This window comes from Camelus bactrianus, chromosome 14, assembly GCF_048773025.1.
Source record: "Camelus bactrianus isolate YW-2024 breed Bactrian camel chromosome 14, ASM4877302v1, whole genome shotgun sequence".
Classification (NCBI taxonomy): domain Eukaryota; kingdom Metazoa; phylum Chordata; class Mammalia; order Artiodactyla; family Camelidae; genus Camelus; species Camelus bactrianus.
The window spans coordinates 52,233,419-52,260,893 of NC_133552.1; positions in this window are offsets into that span (position 1 = coordinate 52,233,419).

Consider the following 27,475-nt stretch of genomic DNA (forward strand, 5'->3'; position numbering starts at 1 on the left):
GAAATCATTGCAAAATTCAATGTCATGAAGATTTATTCCTGTTTTTCTCTAAGAAGTTTATATTTTAGCCCTTATGTTTAGGTGGATTATCCATTTTGAGTTGATTTCTGTTTATCATATGAACTAGGGAGAGGTCCATCTTCATTCTTTTTCCTGTGGCTATCCAGTTGTCCCAGCACCAATTGTTGAAAGGACTATTGTTTACTGCCTTGAAGTGTCTTTACACCCTTGTCTAAAAGCAATTGTCCATGGATATTTTGGTATATTTCTAGACTCTCAGTTTTGTTCTGTTAGTTTATATGTCTATCATACGCCATTACCACCATGGTGATGCTTCCCTTGGCCCGCCAACCTTGGCCTTCAGGAGCAACAGTCAGCCCTTTTAGTAAGTGACTCCAACCTCTGGAGCCAAGGAGGTGTTGACCTCACCTATTGAGTCCAACCCTCTGGGACTTTGAAGGCAGTGGCAGTCCTACTGGCCTCTGAGCCACCCTCAAAGTCATTTTTCTCTTTTCCTAAAGGCTTTAACACGTGTTTGCAACCAAACAATCATGTCTATTGGCCTAGGCAATCAGTATGAAGTTTCCTTAGAGGTGAGTATTAAGGTCTCTTGGAACATTAATTTGAAGGAAGGGATTTAGACACTAACTCAAAAATCTAGGCCAGAGTTGACTAGGTCTAGTCTAAGGAGTACCAATAGGAATGTTGAGTCTTTAGAAATATAATGTCATAAAAATCATAAAATGAGCAGGAATTTAAGAATTATTAAAGAAAATAAATTATTTTCCATTTTTCAATTTGCTGTATCCATTTCTATTTGTTGTGCAACAAATAACTGTTGCCCCAATACTTTCTACTGTTATGTCTAACGTATTACAATACTCAATAAATGCCAATTATATGAATGTCCAAAGTTATGCTGGAGTTCTAAAAAAATCTGCATATTCACATAGAACACAGACTAAGAAAAATGTACATAATTATTACTTTTGACCTCAATTCTTCCATTAAATCATCAATTTACTGGCTTTTACATTTACCTATATAATTACCTTTATCAATATTATTATATTTTGCTTTAACTCCTCTTTTTTTCTATATGATTTTAAAAAACAAATAAATAAAATATGATTATAACTTATGCTATTGGGCACGCAAAATATAAAAAACTATGATTTGTTATAATAACATAAGGGAAGCTAGTGTAACATTAATTTAAAGGAGATTGCTGTAAGTTTAAGGGATTAACTTTAACCCCCAGGTAAATTACCTGACTTTGTTTTTTTTAGCAAAAACTGATATGAGACAGTTAAAATATTCTACCAGAGAAATATAAAATGAATATCCATTGAGAAATGAGAAAATATAAAAAAACAAATAAGCCAGTTAAAAAATAAACTAGTATTAACAGTTATAGTTTTTAAAAATAATTCATGTTTTTATTTATATGATCTTTTTTCCTTTGAAATGTATGCACTCTGAGAAGGGAATAGTGCTATATTAAACAAATTCAAATCTTAAGTCATTTCATACTTTTAGGGTCACTTTTTTTTCCCCAGAACACACTCATAAAATTGTAGAAACTCATTGATTGCTGAAAGCAAAAAGCCAACTTATGTGATAATTTCACTAAATTATCATGTTCAGAGAGTGGTATATTATTATTAAGACATTAGATTTTCATTAAAGGTTAAGAAATTGAAATGTTTTAGAAAGTAGCTTGCATTAAGTAAATTATGTAAATTAATAGCTAAATTAGCTTACATTGAAGAAGTATGCTAATTTTTAACCTGCTGACTTACTCTTAGAAAATTGCTAAATGTCTAAACATTTCAATTTGAGTGCATTATTAAAAATGTAATGATGGATTTTCTTACTCAATTTGTACTTAGCAACTGAAAGGCTTATTTTATGTAACTGTAATTAAGCTCCCTAAAGCTTTCTTTGATAAGCAATCCCTCTGTAATTACTACTTTATTAAAATCAAATAAAAAAGTACATTGATACTTGAAGCACGTTCATACGTAAATATATTTATATATCATCCATGGAAGTTGGAACTCTCCATTAATTCTACTTTCCTCTCATTTTAGTTGCTAATTATATCTAGAAATCATATTTCTTCACAAAATCAGTTATATTTTAACTATCAGATGGTTTATTATTTCCATTAAATTGTTACATTTTCACTATGGGTTAGACACTCACATGGATGGAATTACCAGGGGTCACATCTAATCCCAAAAGCATGTTGTGAGATGTATTAATATGGGACTGCCTTCTAAATTGTTAATTATACCAAGTTAATACAACTTTTTATAGGTAATAGCATATTATTTAAATTCTTGAAGATGATATTTATTTATAAATAAGCTAAATTACTTAAAAATATTGTCAAAACAAATAAACCATAGTAAACTCTATTTTATATTTTAGACAGTATAATTTGTCAAAACACTTATATTCTTGACATAACCAATAAAATCATCTATGATTTTTAAAAGAAAAAACAAAATGCATATTTGCATAAATTAACCTCAAGACAGAGTTGTTATGTATTTTCCAGCCAGAAAAAAATAATGATATATAACTAATTAAAGAAAAGCACATTAAAGTATTCAAACTTACATGACACTATAAACAAGTATGCATTAAAATTAATTGAATATTTCAACCCTATAATAATTTTTCTGTATCAATTCATTTGTTGATAAATTTTGATCATCATGGAGCCATTATTGCATACAATGGGAAAGTTTTTTATGACTTATTTATTTAGCTATTTATCTTCAGTTCATGGTGTTGGATATTGATTCCTTTAAGGCAAAACTTTAATTCCTGAGTTAATAATTTATTCAAATAATGCCTACCTTACATTTCAAAATATCAGACTCTCTTTTCAACCTAAGAATATATTAAGATCAAAAGATGGGAGTATAAAATATTATAAGTTAATAATAATAAGGTAAATGGAGAGAGAAAATTGTCTAATAATTCTTCTTAAAGTAGAAAATAGAAAAATAAAAATAAAGTAATACAATATGGAAAAGAGGAACAAAGAAAACCTATTTTGCAGTGGACAAATGCAAAACACAACCTTAAAGAGGTAATCAAGTTCAACATCAACAGTGCTAAGTCATGTTGATAGTATGCAGCCTTCACATGATGTGATGACAAGGGCATTTTATCTCTGTGTTCTTCCTCCAAAAACTGTAACCCCAGTCTAATCATAAAAAGATCATTAGTCAAATCCCATTCTGCAAATACCTGATAAATACTCCTGAAATATGTTAAGGTTATCAAAACAAGGAAAGTTTGAGAAACGATCATAAGCCAGAGAGTCCTACAGAGACAAGACAACAAAATGTAACGCAGTATCCTGTATTAGATCTTGAATTGAAAAAAGGGGCATTAAGTTCAACTAAAAAAAATATAATGTTTTAGTATTTGTCCATTTATTGTACAGATATACTATAACAAAGTAAGATATTCATAACAGGGGAAACTGAGTGTATGCCATCTGGGAACTCTGTACTATCTTGTTTTTAATTTTTCCTTTGTAAATTAAAACTACTATAGGAAATAAGTTTTATTTTGTTTTTTCTCTTTTTCAGTTTTATTAGAATTATTACAATTCGACTGCACATATACATTATATTGTTTGTAAATACATATATACAGTATACTGCACAGTTTTTTAGTTGACATATATGTACTGATCATTGTTTCTAAGAACAGATTTGAGCTTTAGTTTTTTAAACTTACATAGTTATAAAAGGAATAAAGCCAGCTACAAAATAAGAATCAACAGAATGCAGTAATCCAATCATAAAGGACAGTCAAATGTGCTGACATATATTCAAGAAATCAATCATCTAAGTTATAAATAATAAGTAGTTCATTTGAGTCCTTATTATTATTATTTTTTTAGATTCCTCATGTAAGTGATGTCATATGGCATTTTTCTTTCTCTTTCTGGCCCACTTCACTTAGAATGACAATCTTCAGGTCCATCCATATTGCTGCAAATGGCATTATTTTATTCTTTTTTATGGCTGAGTAGTGTTCCATTGTATATATGTACTACATCTTCTTTATCCAGTCATCTGTTGATGGACATTGTTGTTTCCATGTCTTGGCTATTGTAAATAGTGCTGCTATGAACACTGGGGTGCATGTGTCTTTTTGAATTTTATTTTTCTCAGGATATATGCCCGGAAGTGGGATTGCTAGATCACATGGTAAAGCTCTTTTCAGTTTTTTAAGGAACCTCCATACAGTCCTCCATAGTGGCTGCACCAATTTATATTCCCACCAACAGTATAGAAGGGTTCCGTTTTCTCCAAACCCTCTCTAGCATTTATTTGTAGGCTTTTAAATGATGGCCATTCAGACTGGTGTGAAGTGACATCTCATTGTAGTTTTGACCTGAATTTATCTGACAATTAGCAATGCTGAAATTTTTTTCATGTGCCTATTGGCCACTTGTATGTCTTCATTGGAGAATTGCTTTTTTAGGTCTTCTGCCCATTTTTGGATTAGCTTGATTGTTTATTTGACATTAAGGTGTATGAGCTATTTGTATATTTTGGAAATTAGTCCCTTGTCAGTTACATCACTTGCAAATATTTTCTCCCATTCTGTAGGTTGTCTTTTCATTTTGTTAATGGTATCCTTAGCTGTACAAAAGCTTTTAAGTATAATTAGATCCCATTTGTTTATTTTTCCTTTTATTTCCATTACTCCAGGAGCTGGTTCAAAAAATATATTGCTGTAATATATGTCTGCGAGTGTTCTGCCTGTTTTCCTCTATGAGTTTTATAGTATCTGGTCTTACATTTAAGTCTTTAATCAATTTTGAGTTTATTTTTGTACATGGTGTTAGAGAATGTTCTAAGGAATTAAGTTTTATTTTGAAAATTTTTTTGTAAAGCATGTGAATCACACAGACATGACCCTCAACTTGGCAATAAAATATCCATCAATCACACTGTTAGAAATGAGAAGAAAAATTAAGAAAGACATAATTTTCAACTTACAGAAGAATACACGAATAAGACATCCCTGTCTTATGTTTTTGTACCCTCATTCACCCTTAAGATGAATTTACATAAGGCTATATTCAAGCCAAACAATGGAGAAAATTGGGTCAGAATTTTTCTGAGACAAAAAAAAGACATAACATTTAGAAATGTATACTAACAGAATTGCAGTGAAAGGAAGCCCCAGAATGATACTTTTGTGTCATGAGCCTCGATTGCTTGAAGAAGGGAATAAGAGGGCTTTGAAAAGGGTAATCACCAAATAAGAGATTCACATGCAATAGAGAGTGTCACTCAATAAAGAATACATCCAAAGACCTGGTGACCACACATTTGTTAATAATATAAAATTAAGTTTTGTAAAATTAAATACTGAGGAAATAAAAAGTAGTGTCCAACTTAAGGTCTTATTATGATCAAAACTTAATTATGTCACTGTTTTCAATATTGAAGAGTTAAAACATTTTTTTTTCTGTAAGTAAAAGATTGTGAAATTGGTCATTGGGAGAAGAAATTGTATTATTTATATTCTACTTTCTATAGTAAAACATAGTCACAAAAATGACATAAGCCATGTTTATTTTCATATATTGGCATCAACCTTCATGTATTGAGTACTGTGACAATACTATAAAAGCATAGCAAAAAAATTATAAAACCCTACACCATATAATCTTTTACATATTTAGACTACTTTCTATTTCTAATTATAAGTTAGATTAACTCTGTAGCACACACTGTTGAAGATTCCTAAACTAATCACTTTTTTCTGAACTATTTTAATTTGGAGGTAAAGATATACATTCACAAGTCTGTGCTGGACAAATTAAAATTCATTTTGTATCACCATTTTATTATAAAGAATTCCATATCTCAATTCCTATGAAATTTGCTTTTCTATGTTGTATTCCCAACATACTTTCTTAGTAGGCTAAACTTTTCTGTATATGAAGATAAAAAGCCCTGTTACAATTTTATTTTATATCTCAGGTTTTAAAAATGATACTATCAATGCATAGGGAATAAAACCCAAACAAATCTTGCTATGTATCAGCAATCATTTCTAGATAAACAGGATTTGGCAGGGTCAAAAAGTTGGTAGTGAATTTATGAGGAAGAATCATAGCAATGGATGAAAACTAGTTTCGAGACTGAGGTCCCATCATTATTCTTGAGTTTGTCAATGCATAGGCTTAAATTCAAAACATACGTATGATTGGCCACGTGTGTCATATTCCATAATTATTGATATAAACACAGAAAGATGCTCATATCCTTTCTTCAAAATTAGATGGTTTAATAGGGGATACACATATAAAACCTTATAGTCCATTGTGGTGGGTGTAAATGTTATGCAGAATATAGCTGCAGTCAGTGACAACTGAGATCTAGATATGATTGAAATTAACCTCATTTATGTTCTGTACAAGGTTTCTCCAAGTGCCTGAATTCTCAGGATCTCATGATCATCTGCTCTTGCTTTCTCCCCTGCCTGAATGCATATCCTCCAAATCCACAGCTTTGTGTTTTATTTCTGATCTGTCATAGAGTAAAAGTTGGATCTCAGCCCTTTTTATATAAGTGACAGAAAAATCTCTCCCAAATAAACACACCAACAAAGAAAGTCAATTACCAGTCCCTGCATATACTACACATTCTTAAGTATATTTTGGGGGTGAGACACGGGATTTAGACAGAGAAAGTTGTATAGAGTTCTAGACCTCCCAGTTCTCAAAAGTACTACAGCTCACTTGCCATGGTGCTGAGACGTCCACTACTTTGCTTTTTTCTCTTCTCAAAGTCACTTCTAAGTCCCTTTTCCCTTTTAGTGCAATGAGGATTATCTACCTTTTCTATCGACTATTTCCTCAAAGTATTGCTTCATATCCATGATTCTTTTATTTCCAATTAATTTATAGAACCTTTTTATTAAATAAATATTCCCTCTTTATAAGAATTTATCTTAAAAGCATTACAGAAACTTTTTCATAAAACTGCAGGTTGCCATAAGTTAATACATAAACAAATTTTAATGATAAAACAATAATTTTAGCATATATTGTACTCCTAAAAATATGCCAAGCAATTATAGAAGCACATCAGCTGAATTATATATACACCAGGATATAGATATTGCTATGATATTCCCATTTTATAAATTATATTTTTAATGCATTAAAATCTCAGCAAAACTGTAAGGAGCTGGGAGTATGATGTCTTCTAAATGTGCATATACAGCTGTAATTTTAAAATGTATTGTTAGTGGTCAAAGGATACAGAGTGAAGGTAGAAATTTGTGAAGAAGGAAAAAGGAAATTTAAGTACAAAGACAATTAAATATGAAAAAGCACAGTTAGTATGGAGAGGCCTAATGATCTCAAATTGCTCTAGTATTACTTGCAGTAGTAAATGGGTATCAGGTGGTAAAGAGCACAGTTCAGAAAAGCAGTCAGAGTCCAGAGCATAACAGACTTAGAAGGTAACACTGAGAATATCGAAATTTATCTTGTAACCTTTCAGAGATTAAGCAAGGGATTTGTGCCATGTACAAAGACCTAGAGAATATCCTTATGAAGTCAACTACTGCAGGGTAGAAAAAATTAATAGAAAATCAAGATGGTATTCAAATAATGCTGTCAAAGAAGATGGTATCAGAGAAATACAAGACTACTATCATAGTTTAGGTGAATGATGGCAAAGGCAAGAACATGGGTTATAATGATGTGGGAGACTGATAGATTAAGAGATTTAATTTGTCCTTTGCCTGCTAACAACTGATTCAGCTTATGCCAAAAGCAGTACCCTCACTACTATGGGAAGAACAAAACAGAACAAAAAAAGCAAAACAAAACAGCAAAACTACAGCTCATGGCTGCTGACAAGGAAACACGTAGGAAAGTCAGTGGTAGAGCATGATAACCAACTTGGAGACTGTTACTGTAGCCCATATAAGAAATAATGGTGGCTGGGAAAGCAGTGGTAGCTGAGGAAATGATAGGATATATACAGGGTGTGATTGTATTTCAAAGGTAGAGCCAAAAGTAAGATAGACTGCATGTAGGTTACAGAAAACAAGAGTTAAGGCTGCCAAGTTTTGGGGACAAAGGAAATGAGTAACACACGGTCATGGGGAAAAGAGCCTGGCGGAGCAAGAGTCTTCCTGAGTTTCAGTTGGAAACAGGATCAGTTTGGGACATAAGTTTGAGACACATTTGATAATTAAAAGAGTAGATGTCAAGTTATACTGTTTCAGGTAGAAGTTTGGATTTCAGATGAAGGAGTTGCTAGATGGGTATAAACTTTGTTGTATAATAATAGTCTTAGATGAAGCCATAGTGATAAGATGACTTAAGGATTAACAGTAGAGAGAAAAGGTCAGAGAACTGAGTTATAGATTTAAAGTTGGAAAATTGAAGATAACCAGCAAAAATGATCAAGAATAAGTGACTAATATGATATCTCAGAAGCCAGGTAAAGAAAATGTTTCAATATGGATGGGCTGGCCCTGGGGCTAAGTGTTGATGAGAGATGGCGAAAGATGTTCACTGGGAATCAAAGCTGATTTTGAAAAGTAGACCCCTTTTCATGACTTAGAAAAATTGTCTGTGATTTTACAGTAGTGGTGTGGTGAGAATACCTAATTGGAGTGGGAGCAAATGTAGACGAGATGAAGATATGAGACTGCAAATGTGGAAAACCCTTTCCAGATGTTTGGTCGTAAAGATGAGCAAAGAAATGGTGCAGTAGCTAGAGATGAATGTGGGGTCAAAAAAGTTTCTATATGTGAGCATTTTTGCATACATACACACTGCTGGAAATCATTCAGATAAAAAGGAAAAGTGATAATACAAAAGATACCCAAGTATGCATTTTCTACGGAATTATTGTTCTAAATAGTGATTATTCATTAGCAAGTGCATGAAAGACCATATATATAATGTTAAATGTTGTCAGTGTTACTGCAAATAAATATTTACATTATTTTCTAAGCTAAAGAATTCCACATTCCAGAACAGAATGTACAAAGACACTTGTGCCATTTTACATTTTATTATTGTATATTGCAGGTATTAATTTTGATTTCAGAATATTGAATATACATTGAGTAGAAAATTCATGTTTTATTTCTATGGCGATCAGCAAGCCTTGGAAGTAATACAAGGACTTAAATGGCTTCATTTAAACCATGAAATTATTAAAATGCTTGTTTGTAGTTTAGAGAATTTTTTTTTATTGAAGTGCAGTCAGTTACAATGTGTCAGTTTCTGGTGTACAGCACAATGTCCCAGTCATGCATATACATACATACATTCATTTTCATATTCTTTTTCATTAAAGGTTATTACAAGACATTGAATAAAATTCTCTGTGCTATACAGAAGAAATTTATTTATTTAAATCTATTTTTATATATAGTGGTTAACATTTACAAATCTCAAACCCCCAAATTTATCCCTTCCCACTCCCTTTCCCCCAGTAACCATAAGATTTTTTCCTATGTCTGTGAGTCTGTTTCTGTTTTGTAGATAAGTTCATTAGTGTCTTGTTTTTCTTTTTTTTTAGATTCCACATATGACTAATATATTATGGTATTTTTCCTTCTCTTTCCGGCTTACTTCACTTAGATGATCTCTAGGTCCATCTATGCTGTTGCAAATAGCATTATTTTACTCTTTTTTATGGCTGAGTAGTATTCCATTGTATTAATATACCACAATTTCTTTATCCAGTCATCTGTAGATGAACATTTAGGTTGCTTCCATGTGTTGACTATTGTGTATAGTGCTGCTATGAACATTGGAGTGCATGTATCTTTTCAAATTAGAGTTCTCTCTGGATATGTGCCCAGGATTGGGATTGCTGGATCATATGGTAAGTCTATTTTCAGTTTTTTGAGGAATCTCCATACTGTTTTCCATAATGGGTCCACCAAACTACATTCCCTCCAGTAGTGTAGGAGGGTTTCCTTTTCTCCACACCCTCTCCAGCACTTATCGTTTATGGACTTTTGAATGATGGCCATTCTGATGGTGTGAGGTGATACCTCATTGTAGTTTTGATTTGTATTTCACTGATAATTAGCGATACTGAGCATCTTTTCAGAGAATGTTATTTACAAAAAGAGAATGTGAAATTCATGTTCATAACCTTCTTGTGCAAAATTCTTTGCACTTTGTTCTTCTCATCTGAAATATTTCTTAGACAAGAGTTTGAATCAGACTTACACACTTAGCAAACATATTATTTTTGACTCAAATTTTCAATAAAATTTGAGACCATATTCTGCATAATTTCTTGAACAGCTTTAAGACTATTTAAATAGCATCATTTTTTCATAGACTTTTTTTGTAATACTACATCATAAACAAACTTTTAAGTTTCAAATAAGAAATATATTTAATGAAATTGAAATGCCACTGAGAGAAACCTATATCCATATTCATATAGAAACTCTTTTAGAATTTGTGTGATTGACATTTGGAATACTAGTATGTTGAATTGCCATGTAATTTGTTGTTTTTCTAGATCAGTGATTCATCTCTAGGGTATCATTGCCTACCCCCCCACAGAAGCACAGCTGCCACTCAAGTGTCATAAACTTGTATAAAGTCAAAATAAAATTTAAAACCCTGTATATAATGACTCTAAACATGATATATTAGTAGAGGAGACTTTCAAATTTAATTTGGGCATAAATCAAACTGCATTTGATATTATCTGAAATACTAACTCAACAAGTAAATTTTAGCACTATTAGTGAGGCTGTGTACATATGAAGTTTAGCATATCCATATTGTTCCAGGAGAAAGTTAATTTGAAAGATTGAGAAAATTATTGAAAACTGCATAGACTCTCTTTTCTATAAGGATTTCCTCAATCCAGTAGCCTATTTAGCTACAATCTGACTTTTTTTCTTAATAGTTTAAACTAGTTCAAAGATGCTGTAAATATTGGTGAAAAGTTGGAATACAGAAGGGCGAAGATTTAAGAATAATGTTTCAGAAATTATTGTGATGTGAACAGATTGTCCAGCCTGAGCTCAAACAGAGAGCACATCTGAATGTCAGTTTCTCATGGTGAGTTTATATTAAGTAATCTTAGTTTAGGGCTTAGAGATCTCTGAATACTTAATACTAGACCTGATTCAGGAGTGTTGAAATCTAATGAACTGTCATCTAGCAGCATGTGATTTGATAATTATGTTGCAATCTGTCATTCATTTTCAATTTGTACTCACCAGTATGCAACAGAGATAATGACAAGTGTTAACATTTACTCCAAAACAAAGAATTGAGAAAAAAGTGCATTAAAATTCAGAGTCAAGTTAGTACGTGGGTGATGAAAGAGTTAATAAAAATGTTTTTGAATGATACAAATTAAACACACTACTGAATAATGCATTTTTATTTTATTAGTCAATCCTTATTTTTAATCCAGTCTAATTTATAAAATTAACTACATAATACTTAGCAAGCGTCATGCATTATTCTAAGTGTGTTATATTTTCTCATTTAGGCTGCATAATATGTACCATTACTACCCTCAGTTTACAGGTGATGAAAATGGATAAGAGATGTTGTGTAAATTACCGTATACCACACAGATAGGAAGTGGTGAGGATGACGTTCAAATCCAGACAGTCTGTTTTCTAGAACATCCTGATGTGAATGTGCACTCACACATACACGCACACACGTTTTATATATAGCATAACATTATAACATATAGCAATGGTTTGGGTTTTTGTCACTTTCCTAACCTGTTGGTGCTTAGTTCAAAATTAATTTCTTCCACGGAGATAACTTTTACTACTCACAACCACTTAAAATACTCTGTAGCACTGCACATATGCATGCTGTCTTATTCTTTATGCTTTATTTGGATAAAGTATATGTAATACACAATAGGTTTTCAGCCAATGCTTTATGCCTGCAGAGGAATAGGACTATACAATTTTTTCTTTTAAAACATTTGAAATAAACTCTGTAAAATTAATGCTTTTATTGTATTTTCATGTAGAAGAATTTTAATATTTTATAGAGAGCTATATAAAGATTTATCAGTTTTGCTCAGGAGCTTATATTTTTGCATACATTATCAAAATCAAAATTATTTTTAGATTTACTCTATTATGACCTTTTTATTGCAATACTTTGCAGGATATGAATTGCAACTATAAATTAAATATATATTTGGATTAAAATAAATAACAAGAATATCACAAATAACTTATACGAATTGGTAAATGTATTTAAATATATATTTTTATTTTATACTAGAGAAAAATCTTACAATCAAATTTTAAAAATTTCTTACAGTAGCCAACTCATTATAATAAAACTCAGTACTTTAATATTTCATTATAAAATATGACATACACAGACCAGTATTTTTCACAAAAACAGTTTTTGTTCCTTATCATGGATCTGCTTAATATTATGAAGCGTGAGAAGGTGCAGTATCATCATATCAGTTGTAGCATAAATTATTTTCCAAAGCTAGGCTGTCATCCCAGCATAAAATAGAAAGCCAATTTTAAACATGCACCTTGAGGCCATTTCCTCTTTTACATGAATTGTGTACTTTTAATTTTTATATTCCAAGAAATCTCATCATAAGCAGTTATCTCCAACATTGTTTTAGAAATAAAAGATGCACATTTTTAATGTATAGGTTAACACATTTTTATGTGTCAATAAAGAATTAATACGTTTCTTGAATTCAGATATATTTCATCCATTGATCCATGGAGAAGAGCTATGAAATAAAGAAATTTTTTATAAAAGGGGTAATTTAGAGAGAGCTATTATTAGAATGGTTAAAAAAAAAGTATATATCCTTGATTTAAAAGTAAGAATGGAATTATGAAATCCTGATTTGGAAGAATTTTATAGGTCACCAGAAAACGATTAAAACAGAGGTAGAATTATGGAATATTTTATATTAATTTTTTCATTATATTAAGTAATTCAAAGCAAACACCTAGTTAGTAAGACTTTAGGTCATATTCACAGCTTTTCAGGTTGCCATGGCAATAGTGATCTACCCTATATTAATGATATGATGATGAACATGAAAATGAAGTAAATCATAATTAAAATGAGATTAATTACTTATCTTGATCTTGGGAGATCTTCTGGTGATGCATTTCAAAGTGTTCATGATAAAAAATAAAAATGAGGTCATGTATATGACATGCAGGTAATGTTTATAAGTTTAATGTGTGATTGCATGTTCAAGAGAGACAGGTTTATGATAGCACATGAATTTGTTTCTACTTCTGATTTTGTTTGAAGACACTGTAGATAATGAATATATTGTTGTTTAAACTATCCGTGTCATTCATTTTTCCAGAGAAGGACCACTGGTCTAGGAAGTAGTTGATTTGTGAACCTATGGGAATTTTCTGGGTGTAACAGTCAGCTTTGTGAGCTGTGCATTTTGGATTAAAAGTGTTTTGGGTCTGACCACATGAGATATTATCACTTATTAACTTGATTCATGTTTAATGACAATAGAAATTAAAATGTATGTCACACATATGGTTTATAAAACCTTTTCCAGCTTACATATGACCTGTATTTATGCTTCTGGAATTTAAAAATATTAAAATTGCAGTTCTTCCATTTATTTTAGTATAAGCAATGCCAAGTAAAGATTTGAAAGGAATTACAAAAATGACTCAAATAATCAATTCATCAACAAATGAGTTTATGTAATACAAAGTTGAAAGGAAAATACATTTAAATAATAGTAGCATTGGAATTACAGCATTAACTTCAGTTGTTTTAGTGTAAAGTATTTTCTAGGAATACATTGTTTTATAGTAAGTTCTTCCAAAATGTAACAGTCTGAAGGAACCATTGTATTTTGCTCTTGATTTTGTCTTCAATATTTTTTAAAAAGTTTCAGGTGAGCCTTGCAACTACATATATGATTCACTTATGAATATAAGGCTTGTGGCTAGTCTTGAATGGGGTCTTCAAGAGGGCTCACACCTGTGCTCTAACAGCTGCAGTAAGTGGAGTTTACACTGAATCCCTTTCTCCACATGGTCTCTCTGTACATCTATGTTGGGCTTTCTTGCAGACTAGGTTTCCTCAGGGTATTCGCACTTCCCTCATGGCAGTTCACAAAAGCTTCAAAAATCAACATGGAAGTAGCAGTGTTTTCTATAATCTAGCTTTAGACAATATTCTTGCCTTTCCTCTAGGTACCTTTGGTTACACATGGCAAGTGAACAAGGAGAGATGTGGTTGATTGGGGACTATTTGAGATTAGTTATCTCAGTTTGCCTTTCTGGCCCCCAGTGATTCCCATTCCTCCCAGATGCAGAATATACTTACCTCCTGCACAAACCTCCCAAAGTCTCATTCCATTATGAAATCAGTTCAAGTGTTGAGCTCAGAATCTTGTTAAAGTGTCTTGCCTTGGATATATTTTCTAAACCATAGTTTCTATTCATCTAAAGTCCTGTAGACTGAAAAGACAAGTTGTTTTTAATCCAAAGATTCAATATACATCCTTTAGATAGAAATGAGAGAGCACAATAGGCAGTCTCAATCAAAGAGAAGATATGAGATGATTTAGAGAAATCATTGGATCCAGCTGAGAATATATTGTTAGTTCAGTAATTAGAGCCCAGTCATTCTTCCTAGGAGCAAACTTTTTGACTGTTGGTTCAGCCATATGCTTTCTTGTACCTTCTCACTCTGGCATTTTTGCTTTTTCATTAAGAAGATCATGTTTTCAAATGTGTAGACTTTTAAGCTTGATTCTTGCTTATGGAAGTTTGGGTGTCCAAAGACCTCTTACGGTGTAGTTTCAGTTGAACAAGTATTATTACTTTAAAAATCATATAGGCTGCCTGAGTATTTAATTATGAATCCATTTTATTATTTATTTTCACTTTGCTTCTAAAGACCAGTTCATCTATATCCTAGGCTGAGAGCCAGGGTGTTGTATTACAGTACCCTTAGGAGTCTTAAGAGTCCTAATAGGCATACCTATGTATTTTTCTAGTATCTGCACAAAGGGTCTTAAGCCACTCACTTGATATATTAGCCCTGAGACCATGTTTACCAAGTCTAGCAACTTGGACTTAATTTTTACCTTGATGCCATTTCTTAGTTGGAAAGTCTTTTGCTACAAGGAAATGGTGATTAGAACCAGCTATATTTTTAAAACAAGCAAACCTTGCTTTTGTATTTTCTCTAATTTTTTAGAACCTGAACTAATACCTATTTATTTATTGTTTCTCTTATTTTATCACTGATAGCTAGAAGCCAGTGGATAATTTCTATACCCTGCTTGAAATCTCCCATATTAGATACAGAGTTCATGAGATCCTCTATTTTTTTGTGTGTGTGTTACTACAGCAGTAGCAGTGTTGCCAAATTTCCACTACTACATAAATATGTTTTTCTCCAGACTACAAAAACATCCACCTCCCTCTTCTTCAAGCTCTCAACAACAGCCTTATTAAGGTCTCTGATTTCCATAACATTCTTCCAGGCTCTTTTAGTTTTTTCTGGCCACCATTACAAAACAGTGCTACATGTTTTAGGTGTTTTGACACCACTGCTATTCCATTATTAAATTATGCTTCAATTATCTATTGTGGAATAACAAACTCACCTCAAATTTAATGGTTAAAAATTATTTTTGTAGCCTGATTTTATATGTCAGGAATTTGGGGGGAATCTCAGTTGGGCAACTGTTTTAATCCATATAGTAGCAACTGGTTCACTTGGTAACATTCAGGTACTGACCATGCTGATATAGAGGGTTCTGTGTGGCTTAATTTCCATGTTTTGTACTTGGGTTGGGATGACTGGTAAAGCCAGCAGTTGGTAGCATTAGTATATCTCAATGTGGCCTTTCCACATAACAAGCTTGGGCATTCAAGATGGGGAGACATCCAGTGTGACAGGTAGTCAGAGGGCCACCACTACAACATGAAATGTAATAAAAGGGCAGAGAGGGAGGAAAATTAAAATATCTGGCTTCACTCTCCTCCCCATTTTGATTTGTTCTGCTTTTATTCATTTATTTATTTATTTTGCTGAATCCAAGCAGAAGCCACACAGCAAGAGTTGCAGGTTAATGCAGTCTACATGGGGCAAAAGCATGAAGATTTGATCTAGAGTGTCAAATAGAGGTAAACCAGAACAATCCATCAATTTTGCCATTCAGCAACTATCACTGACTTTCCTTAGTTTAAGAAAATCTATTCCATTACCACGGAGGTACAAAAATTATCATCAGGCACATCATTGGACAGATGTTGAATCAATTGGCACCTCCAGTTCTACAGTTTGCAGCACTGGGAAAAGTGTTTTTAAGTATGCACATGTTTATGCAGGTTATGTTAATATCCCTTGGAAGACACACTGCAGCCTCTTCCATGAAAAAGGGATACTATATAATCTAACCTCTGCTGGGAGCAGGCTGGATTCAAAAGTAGAGGTGGCAAGATTTTCCTTGCTCAGCACAAACTCATGTTGTTTGAGAATTTTTGCTTTCCATTATCACAATTTTGAGACATTCTACATAGAAGGTCATTATGCATGAAAGTAATACTTACCCCAGTAAGTAGAGCTATGGTTCTCCTAAATTCCCTCGCCACAGGAAAAAAAAAAAAAAAAGGTCACTCAAATCATTGAACTAAAGCTTAAAAATGAGGTTGTTACTAGCTGAGGTGAATGATTCTGATAAACAAGACAAACTGGGGTTTGCTGCTGTGCTGTGGTGGCAGACTATGGCTGTTACATTTTGTTGAGGCCATCCATGCTTTCCAGTTGTGCCTCTATGGCCACGCTGTACTTGTGCCTGTTGATCAAGTTGGGTAACTACATAAAGGTGACATTCACAAGAAGGTGTGTCTTATTCACCTGATTATTGAGAGATATTTTTGCAGAGAATGTCCTGTAATGGGTATCTCAATGGAAAAAAAAGTTTTCAATTCTTTGTGTTTATTCTAAGAGGTATATTCAAATACCTTTTCTTTAGATCTCCTAGTCTTCTACTCTTTTAATCTTGACTTCTTAAGATCCTAACTAGCCAGTCAAACCATTAGGAATGTCCATAAGTCAAAGATCTGTGTCTCTGGCCACCTTGTCTTCCTAACAAAGTGGAAATATATTTACTCAAAGTTCTAAAGTTTTCTTTTCCACATTGTTTTTCATACCAAGCCTGCACTGGGCTGTTTTTCAGCAGCCATTCACTTCTAGATGATACCAGCTTAAGGTATTATGGTAGTCTTGGCCACCCGTTCATGAGTTTATTTGCATCTTTTCACCTGTTTGGATCCAGTTTGTATACACCATTTCTATCAAAACATGGAATGCTGCTGTGTACACATCAGGTAACACTTGGTTTATGAATGGTAGCTAAGTATCTAAGTTCAAAGATATTTCTTGTTCCATGGTCAGGGTTCATGATTCCTGAAATAGTTACATATCTTGAGTGAATTCCAGTCAACAGTATGAGGCCTGAATAATCATTAAAGGCATAGGAAAATTATATGACATGTGTATATTATTTTCATATCCAGACTCTGTCTACTGCAATCATGTCACTGCTGGTTGGATTCCTTAAACCCACACTTATGTTCCTGTCTAGAATTTACTACCAGGTTCTTGTAAGTTAAAAAAAAAAAAAAAGAAAGAAAACCAGGAGACAGAAGCAGTATTGTCACTGTTTTATAGATGGCTTTGTGCAACATGATAGCTTCAACTTAAAGTCAACTTCTCAAAGGCTCTCTGGTGTTTGTTAGCTCAATTCATGTAGGACTCAAGATCAGGGGTGAGAAGGAAAAAGGAAAAATAATGTCATAGTTGGCAGAACTTTGACCAACTATAACGATAGACAGATGCCTATGTCTCTCACTATCTATACACAAAACACATATATTTATTTTACATGAAGCACAGGTATCCCATGCATAATTTCCTGGATAGATTATCAGAGATTTCAAAGAAATCCTTCAATAAAAAATGAAAGAGATGTCAAAGGAAAGGGCATTTGGATAGTAATTACATAATTCCTTGGGACACTTTCTGTGTACTTATGCCTCTTACTATATGTTAACGAAAGATGACCGCCAAGATATAATGCAAGAATTTACATCAAAGGCATATTCCTTTTTCAACTGAAAGTTTATTTTATGTGGCAAAGATTCTTGTACTGCTGAAATGGTGAGCAAAGGAAAGGAGCATATATATGTGGTGGAGGATAAGAGTCTGGTACATCAACTACTGCCTTGTCATAGAATGAACATTATTTCTTTAAGATTATTTTTATTAATTACTATCATTTTGTACTTTTCTATTCTGTTTATTTAGTCTTTTATGGATTTTTCCCTGAATCATTTTTATTGTCGCACTCTAAAGAATTTTATTGTCGCACTCTAAAGAAATTTTTTCAAAATTGTTTATGCAACTGAAATTCATAATGCTTTTTTGATTTTGGTCTTTCCAAATTTCCAGTTGATGTTCTATTTCCTTATTTCTATGATTCATCTAGGATCATTTCAATAAGTTTTGCTTTGCTTTGTTGTTCTTTTGCTTTAATTATTTGTCTTGGTATTTGTTAGTGAGCCCTGTATCTGTTACAAGAAAACAAAACTCTGAAGGATAGACTTTGTGCATTATCACCAACCCCTGCTCTTTTCATTTGACACACCTTTATAATTTGTTTTAAATAGTCAGCTAGGAATTAGAATTGAGGTTGGACTGAGCTTTAGTGATCAGAACACAAAAATTCTTAAATTTCTCCTTTTAGCAACAGAAACATACGATGTGGTCTCTCAGAATTCAACAGTGTCTATATCAGAATCCAGAGATCTGTCTATTTTGAAACAGCTCATTGTGGTATAGTTTACATATTACTCTTAAATAACTTGCAAGATAAGCATACTTACCAGTACATCTTAGCCATTTCTTATGTTCTTATTTTTTTTCTAGAGAAATTTTGGATAGAAAGTCCATTATGATCACCATTCAGGAAAATGTGCTCCCCTAATATGTTGTTATTCATTCATGCAATAAATATTTATTGAGAACCTGTAATGTGCCAGGCACAATGCTTTGAGTGAAGTATGTGGTAAAAATATAAACACATTTCTTCATTCATAAAATTTACTGACTTCATTTTTAAATGAGTTAAATACTATTTTCTAGCATAAATTATTTATGTCTTTCTGAAATATCATTCAGATTAATAGAGTTTTACTTATTACTTAAAAGAATCTTTCCAAAAAAATAAAAATAAAAGAATCTTTTCATTTAATATTACTATTTTCTAAGAGCTAAGTTGATAATTCAGTAGCAATTTTCCAATAAATATATTCCTTTGTATGCACTCTCAGGCTTAATAGTATACAGTGGTAATAAGTTACAATCCTGTACCTCTATAAAAAATATTTTAAGATATTATGAAAAAATGCATTTCCTCTTATTTCAACATATACCATGTCTTTTTTAAAAGTCACTTAAAATATTTTCCTATATTAATATTTCCCATTAGTGAATATTGAATTATTAGTAAACTATTTCAATCCTAAAAACATTATCTAACTTGAGTGATGTCCTGAAAATAAGGTTAAAAATACAAGTGTTATGCATGTAATATGGAACTTGAATTCTAGAATATAATCAATTTTTATTATAAATGTTTTATTTATTTATTTATTCAATAAATGCTTGAAACAGCAGTATTAAAAGTATCAGTATCCTTATGGATTATACAGTGAACATGTACTACTTCATATTGTCCTGGCCAAAGTATAATAAAGTCATATTCATTCTCTAACACATATCATTTGATCTCTTGCCATAGCCTCAGTTTTAAGTTAAAATATATATGACTTCAGTAATTCAACAACTTATTCTCTATGAAATTTCATTATCATAGGTTATCCTGAAATTAATCTGTTTCCAACAAAAAAGGCACTATGGATATGTGTTAAGAGCTGGGTCTCCAGAGCTAAGTTTCTTAGGTTTGAACCTTAGCTCTACTACTTACTATTTTTTTGAACTTGGGAGGTCAGTTAGCTATCTTTTCTTCAATTTACTCAACTGTAAATTGAGGATACTAATAGTACCTACACCATGGGGTAACTGTGAAGATTAAAATGGTAAATAAATTTAAAGTATTTAGTATAATATTTGATACACCTCAAACAATGTACAGTTGTTTGTTGCTGTTAATTCCTGATTGTCTTAGTGTGTATGAATAAAAATACATAAACCATAAAAAAAAATCAAAGCCAGATTGCAATGTTGGAAGTACATAAAATTGTATTGATACATGTCTTAAAAACATTAAATGCATTCAGAGGGGAAAAAAATCACAGTGCTTTGATAGGTGATATAAGCAAGAGTCCTGTATACAAGTGGTATATTCTGTAATACCACTAACTCATTGAGGGAAATGACTAGTGGCAATTAGAGTGATTAAAATTAAAATAATGCTTCTTGTCACATCTGCTTATCTTCAGGTAACTCTCAATGATGTGCCACACATGTATTCCTTGTTAAGCAAGACAGGAGAGCAGAGCTTTTTGCAAGAAAGCCACTGTTGTGATTTCTAGTGAAAAATCTGATATAAATCAGTCTAAAAGAAGTGAATAAATTTGTGGCAAACAGAAAGGACATTTTAGATAGAGCTATGGATAGGATCAGAAGTACAGATGTTGCAAAAACTAAGTACATTAATGAACCACAGTTCAGTTGCTACATAGCTTTTCTCTTTCTACAGTCACATGCTCCTTTGAACAATGGAATAATTCCCTTTCTTTGTCACAGGCAAAGTAAACCTCTGTCCATAGAGTCCATGCCAAATAGGATACTTTCATTCTATACAAAATAAAATGCACTTTTTCTGAGCAGAAATTGATTTATTCATCAAGATATCCATATGTAAAAGATACTCTGGTGGACTCAAAGACTAAAATGCTGTGTATGATAAAGGCAGTACTTACATGGGCTTTTCTAGGTGAATAAAACAGCAAGGTGAAAGCTCAAAGGCATAGGAGTAGGGAAAGGAGGACAGAAGTAAGTTCAGTGTGATACACAGAGCATATGTAAATGCTGATGACAGGGGTCGGTTAGGGCTGCAGTTCAGTTGAAAGATATAGAACAATATTACTGAGAAAATAGGTGAAATATTGTAGGAGATAAACCAATCCAAACTTTTTAGCTTACGCATTCATTGAAACTGCAATGTGAGGTTAGCTTAGAAATGAGTGCTTTACAGAGAACAAGAAGCTTAAAGATTTAAAAAGTTCAATAGGGAAGAAAGGTAAGTCAAATTTTGTTTAGGAACTATTCAAATTTTCAGAAGCTATAGAAAAACTTAGGTTGCATTAGTCATGAGGCAGGAAGTTGGAGTGGCAATACTAAAGTCACAGTTTAGCACCCAATGGTTGGATGATTTGGACTTAGCAAGGGGATGAAGAGGAATAGTTGAGGCTACAGTCTTGCAATGGTCAGTGGAAAAATTTTAGTATGTCAGTACCTATTAAAACACAAATTTGAATATTCAGACGTTCAATAAAGAGCTTTGCAAATCACTTGAAGAAGCCTGAGCTTCTTAACAAAGAAAGTGGGCAGCAGTGGAAGAGCTTATGATGCACTGCAACAAGATCAAATAGATACATCTAAAGAATAATACTGAAAGAAATGTAGATAGAAATATTTGTTTAGATTAAGCCACCTGGGTATCTAATTAAGGATATCAATTAAGAACCTATTGTATTAATCCACCTGAGAGATCACAGTTGTCTGAATTTGGGAAGTGGCACATGAACAGAAATGGACAGACATGAGACAGAACTAGGAGGTCAGATCATTAATAATTTGTGAAATAGTGTGGGAGGCAAGGAATAGGAAAGAGTCAAGGAATTTTCCCAAGTTTCAAGAGTAAAAGGTTGGCTGAATAGTGGAATATGAAATTGTTTTCATGAAGGTAAGAACGCTGCAGTGGGGTGGAGTGAATACCCTATTGAATGACTTTATGGCAGAGGATAAATTAAGTGTTGGACATACTGAAATTGGAGCAACTGAAGATATCTAGGTAGAAATAGCAATAGGAAGTTGAATACAGATGAGTTATCTAAGTTTGTGCACCTGGCTATGAAATCATCAACATTACCAGATAGCATGGGCACATGTAAATAGACTCCAGCATCTGACTGGCTAAGTTTGTTTCTTGGCAATATAGTTTACAGAAAGTTTTATTTTTGTGCTTCAAGGTACTCTATTTGTGATGAGTGTATTTACATCATGGAAATTGGCAAAAGCAACAAATAAGGGCTTTTTTAAAAAGCCTAATTTTAACATTCACTAGCAAACCAATGCTGTTTAGGCTCTTTGTGAATGATGATTTCAAGAGTTTTTCCCTCTGCTTGGTCTCTTTGTTGTTTTTCTTTGTTTGGCTTGTTTTCATCAATGAAGAGCTTGAAATTCTTAGTCACTGAACATCTTGAATTAGAACCTCTCATATACTCAGTGAACATCAAGTTCCACCCTCAGGAGGTGAGGATTTTTTTGTGTGTGTAACCTGGGGGAGATTGGGGAAGAAGTAAGATTAGAATGATTGAAATGATCAAAAGTGACAGTAGGGTAAAAGCATGAACATCTAGGGCAAAACCCTGAGAAAAATATTAAAAGGAAGAAAAAAAAGAAAATATAAATGACCAAAGAATTTAAATTTTTAAAAGAAAAATATAATACCATGTCTGTGCACCTGTCCCTTGGCTCCAGGGATATCCAGATAGGCAATGTTGTCATGGCGGGAAGGTGTTGGCTTCTGAGCAAGACTGTGCTCCTAAATGTGCTCAATGCCCAAGGCTGCAGGCACCAAGTAGCAATTCCAGAAATTGTGAACCTGGACACCTGCCCACTCCTCCAAACAAGATAAAGTTATGTTCTCAGTTATGTTACTTACTTATTTAAATAAATAAGTAAGTAAATAAATAAATAATATAAAAGACATTAAAACTTGTAAGTCAAGTATGGATCCACTTTATAGTGCTCGGGGTCTCGTATCTGATTTCAAATTCTCATTCTACAGTTTGCCAAGATCATTCAAGTAATTTTATCTGTTGCCCTATTTGTTAGCTTTTAATAAATAGAGTGGAAGCCAAAAAATAGGTGTTCTTACCTTCTCCTCAATAAAGCACAAGCAACTGCATATGTAGGAACAATATTATCTTTCCAATATGAAAATGGTTTAGGCTTTCTAATTAAAAATGCTATATGTGATAATCACAAGCAGTACAGTACAAATCACAGGACAGAAATTACTTACATTCCACCACTTAGAAACAACAGTGGTTCATTTTGGCAAATATTTTAGCAAAATTATGTATGTATGCAAACACACATTCTCACTAGAGAATAATAAAATCGTTCTGTGCACCCTGGTTGTGTATCGCTTTTCTCACTAAACACCTAGCGCACATTCCCCTGTGAATCCACCCTTGATTATCACAAAAGTGGATATAAAACTGCACTTAGTATAAAAAAACTTTCATCTGGCAAGTAATCAGTAAAGAATTATTACCATTATTATTAGAATTTTAATACCTGTTTTATATTCCATTTATGAATTTACCATAATTTATTTAACTTGACCATTCTAATCAAGTATTAGAGTATTTTGTACAGTAATTAAATATCTTGCACTTTCAAATCAGCCTAATGTGATCATATATTTAATCTCTCTGAGCCTCAGTGTTCACATCATAAAATGTGGATAATTATACAACTAATATTATAGGGTCCTTGGGAAAGATAAATGAAATAAGGCAATAAAGTATCTATTACAGGAAATAGTACATAGTTACTTCTAAGCAGTTTAAGTTTTCATTATAACATTTTAATTATTTTTAATTCATACCAATGTTCCATTGCATATCTAATATATAAAATTGCTTGTTTTTTTTTCTAATTATCTAATTTTAAGTAGTCTTCTTTTATTTTGCTCTACTCAACAACTTGAGGAAAATCACATAGAAAGCTGAGCTATGTACTGATATTTAGATAATAGAGTATGTGTTGGGATAATTGTGCAATAATAATATGTATTTATTTTTAAACAAACTACTGTATATCATTCTCCCTGTTGAATGTTTTAAGCACATAACATTGTGTATTTTCAAAATATTTCAATGTGGAAAATATAACTATATCTTGCAGAACAGTAAAATGGGGCTAAAATGCCATTTGTTTAAGAAATAAAGACTTGAAATTAAGTTCAAGTTTAGTCCTCACATCCTCAGCAATACTTAGTATGATTAGTCATTTTAATTTAAGCCATTCAAACAAGTATGCAGTATCATTTCAAAAGGATTTTAATTTACATCTTCTTAGTAACTAATGATAATCCATTTCTTTTCATGTGTTCATTAGCATCTTAGGCAAAGAATCTATTCAAATAACTTTCCATTTTCTTTTTAATTGGTCATTTGTATTCTGATTATTTAATTTTAAGATTTATTTTTATACTCTGATTACAAGTATTTATGAGACTTTTTTTTTTTTTTTTTTGCAAATAGAGAACAGTTTTACCTCTTCCTTTTCCATCCTGGGTGCCTTTTTACTTTTTTTGACTTATTGAACTGGTTAGAAGTTCCAAGACAATATTGAGTAGATGTAATATGATTTAATGTTGTCTTTTTCCTGATATTAAACTAAAAGATTAACTATTTCAATACTTAGTGTGATTTTTGGACATTCTTTGTCAAGTTGAAGTTTTCTTTTATCCCCAGTTTACTGCGAATTTTTATCAGAAATACATTTTAGGTTTTTTTTAATGCCTTTAAAAATACCTATTCTAAAAATCATAAAATTTTCTTTTTAAAATTGATTATATGATTGATTGAATCAATTCATTTTTGAATGCTAAAGTAAACTCACATTCCTGGTTAATTGGTCATAATATAAAATAATTTTAAAATATATTGTTGGTCTCTACTTGTTAAAATTTTATTTAGATTATTTTGAATCAAAAAATTTATTGGTCTGTTGATGTTCTTGTTCTGCCTTCTTGATCCTGCCCTCCTTGGTAAAGTTTTCTTTATGTTTCTTGTATTAAAATTTCATTGAACATCTTCAATATGTAGTTTTATACTTTCCATCAAATGTGGAAGAATCTGGCCCATGATTTTTCACACATATTTATACTATAATCCATCATCTCTCTTCTTTCCGGGATTTAAATTGCAATTACATTAGACTTCTTAAATTTGTCTTACAGCTCAGTATATTTCTTCCTCTTTTTTCATTCTTCACTCTGTTTCATTTTTAATTAGTTTCTATTTTTTTCCATTCAGATTTACTAATTTTTCTTTCTCTAATGTGTAATCTGCTGTTCATCTCATCTAGTGTTTATTCCCCACATTGTAGTTTTCACATCTAGATGTATAATTTAAAAAAATAGATCTTTCATGCCTCTATTTATTTTCTGAATATATGGAATGCAATTATGATTACCTGTATTTCTAATTTAAACATCTGTGTCAATTCTCTGTCAGTTTCCATTAGATGAATTTTCTTGCCATTATGGTTAACACTTTCCTACTTATCATGACTAAAAATTTTTATGTCCTTATATTCCTGAGCTTTGTTCTGTGCAGTGTAGTCACTTGAAGAATTGTATCTTTTGGCATTTTATTCTTATGACTGATTAGGCAGAAATGGAGCCATATTCAGGCTGGAGCTAATTATACCTCAGCATTGCATCAGCGTCTACTCTGTAGTCATCTCAGTATCCGATGAACTTGAGACATCTTGTGACCAGTGAAACATGCACTTATCCCAGCCACGCGTAAGCACTGGGCTTTTCAGGATGGCTATTTCAGTGGTCTCAGTTAATTTTCATACATATCGGCACTTTTCAGTACAAAGCTGAATACTCAAGAAAAACTAACTGAAGAACTCCAGAATTTTCCATGTGCAGTTTTTTTTGTTTTTGTTTTTTATTCCACATTCTCTATGTTGTAAACTATAGTAGTTACTTTGGTCTTCCTAGAGTCTCAGATCTTTCTCCTGAACTCAGTAACTCTGTATAATTCCATCTAGGTTCTTTCATCATTCATCATGGTCTTCAAACCTTGTCAGGGCACTATTCTGGGACAATCATCTCATTTTTTCTTTTCTTTTCCTGCAGAGTCACTTTCACTTATCCGCTAATCTCTAGGATCTTGAGAAACTTTTTTCATATATTTTGCCCATTGTTTTAGTGTTTCTTTGGGGAAGATAAATCCTGTCTCTTGTATTTCATTTTAGCCCAAACCTAAGTATGTGTTTCTAGTTATTTATCTACCCTGATCTCTACAGAGGAAAAGCAAACTATGATCATCTAGTTCAACACATTCACAAGGTATTTCCCTTGTTTAATTTTTCTAACACTTGTAATAACTCTGTATCACATATTATTTTGCAGTCTATGGATTTAAAAAATAATATAACTGAGCTTCCATCCTTTATTTTTTATTTTTAGAGAAGATCAAAAAAACAATTTTCAATACTGCCTTTTGACGATTCTCAAGGTATGCACATAACAATATAAGAGAGTGTAATTGGCATTCAATACAGGTTTAATTGGGAACTTGGCAGGTATTCAGCAAATGCTACCTAGAAGAGTTGATTACAGAATTACATTTGAATTGATGATTTGGAGTTCTCAATGGAAGAAGACACAGCATGAAATCATCTCAGACATAGCTAATGTGAAAAAAATGTGCAAAGGTGTGAATAGAGTAGAATATGTTTGCAAAATCTCAAGAGACTATTTCTGGATTATGAAATAGAGTTCTGGAATGTTAATTCAGCACTGAAAGATGAAGCTGAAGTAGCAGACTATTGCCAGATCAAAAAAGAGCTTGTATGATAGCCAATGTATCTGGCCATGATCCACTGATGAGAACAGGATGAAAAACTGAATAAGGAAAATAAAATCTTTGAGAAGCCATATCGAGCCTCCAACAAAGATTAGAAAACATAATTTGTAGAATCAAGTATTCATATGGTTATGAAATTTTTGGCTAATATCATTGTCATCATGAGAACATTATAGCAAAAGACAGACAATAGGTTGATTCTAGGATATGTGTTTTTAAAGGTTATACAAGCAGAGTCAAGGGTTTTGTGGATGATGCTATGAAAGTACAAAATGATTAGTCATAAATTTCAGGGTTAGCAAAGAATGAAAAAAATGCTGGATTGTAAAGTAAGATACAACTATATAAGGTAGAAAATTGTTTTCTGAAAGTAAGACAGAAGAATTTATGATTCTAAAAGTTCTGCAGTTCAACTACAATTGGAATGGCATTGAAGGAGATAAAAAGATATTAACCAGTTTCCCTTCTTATGACTTTTTATCCTAGAAAATAGTTTAGTCCATTGACAATGCTATAGCTATTT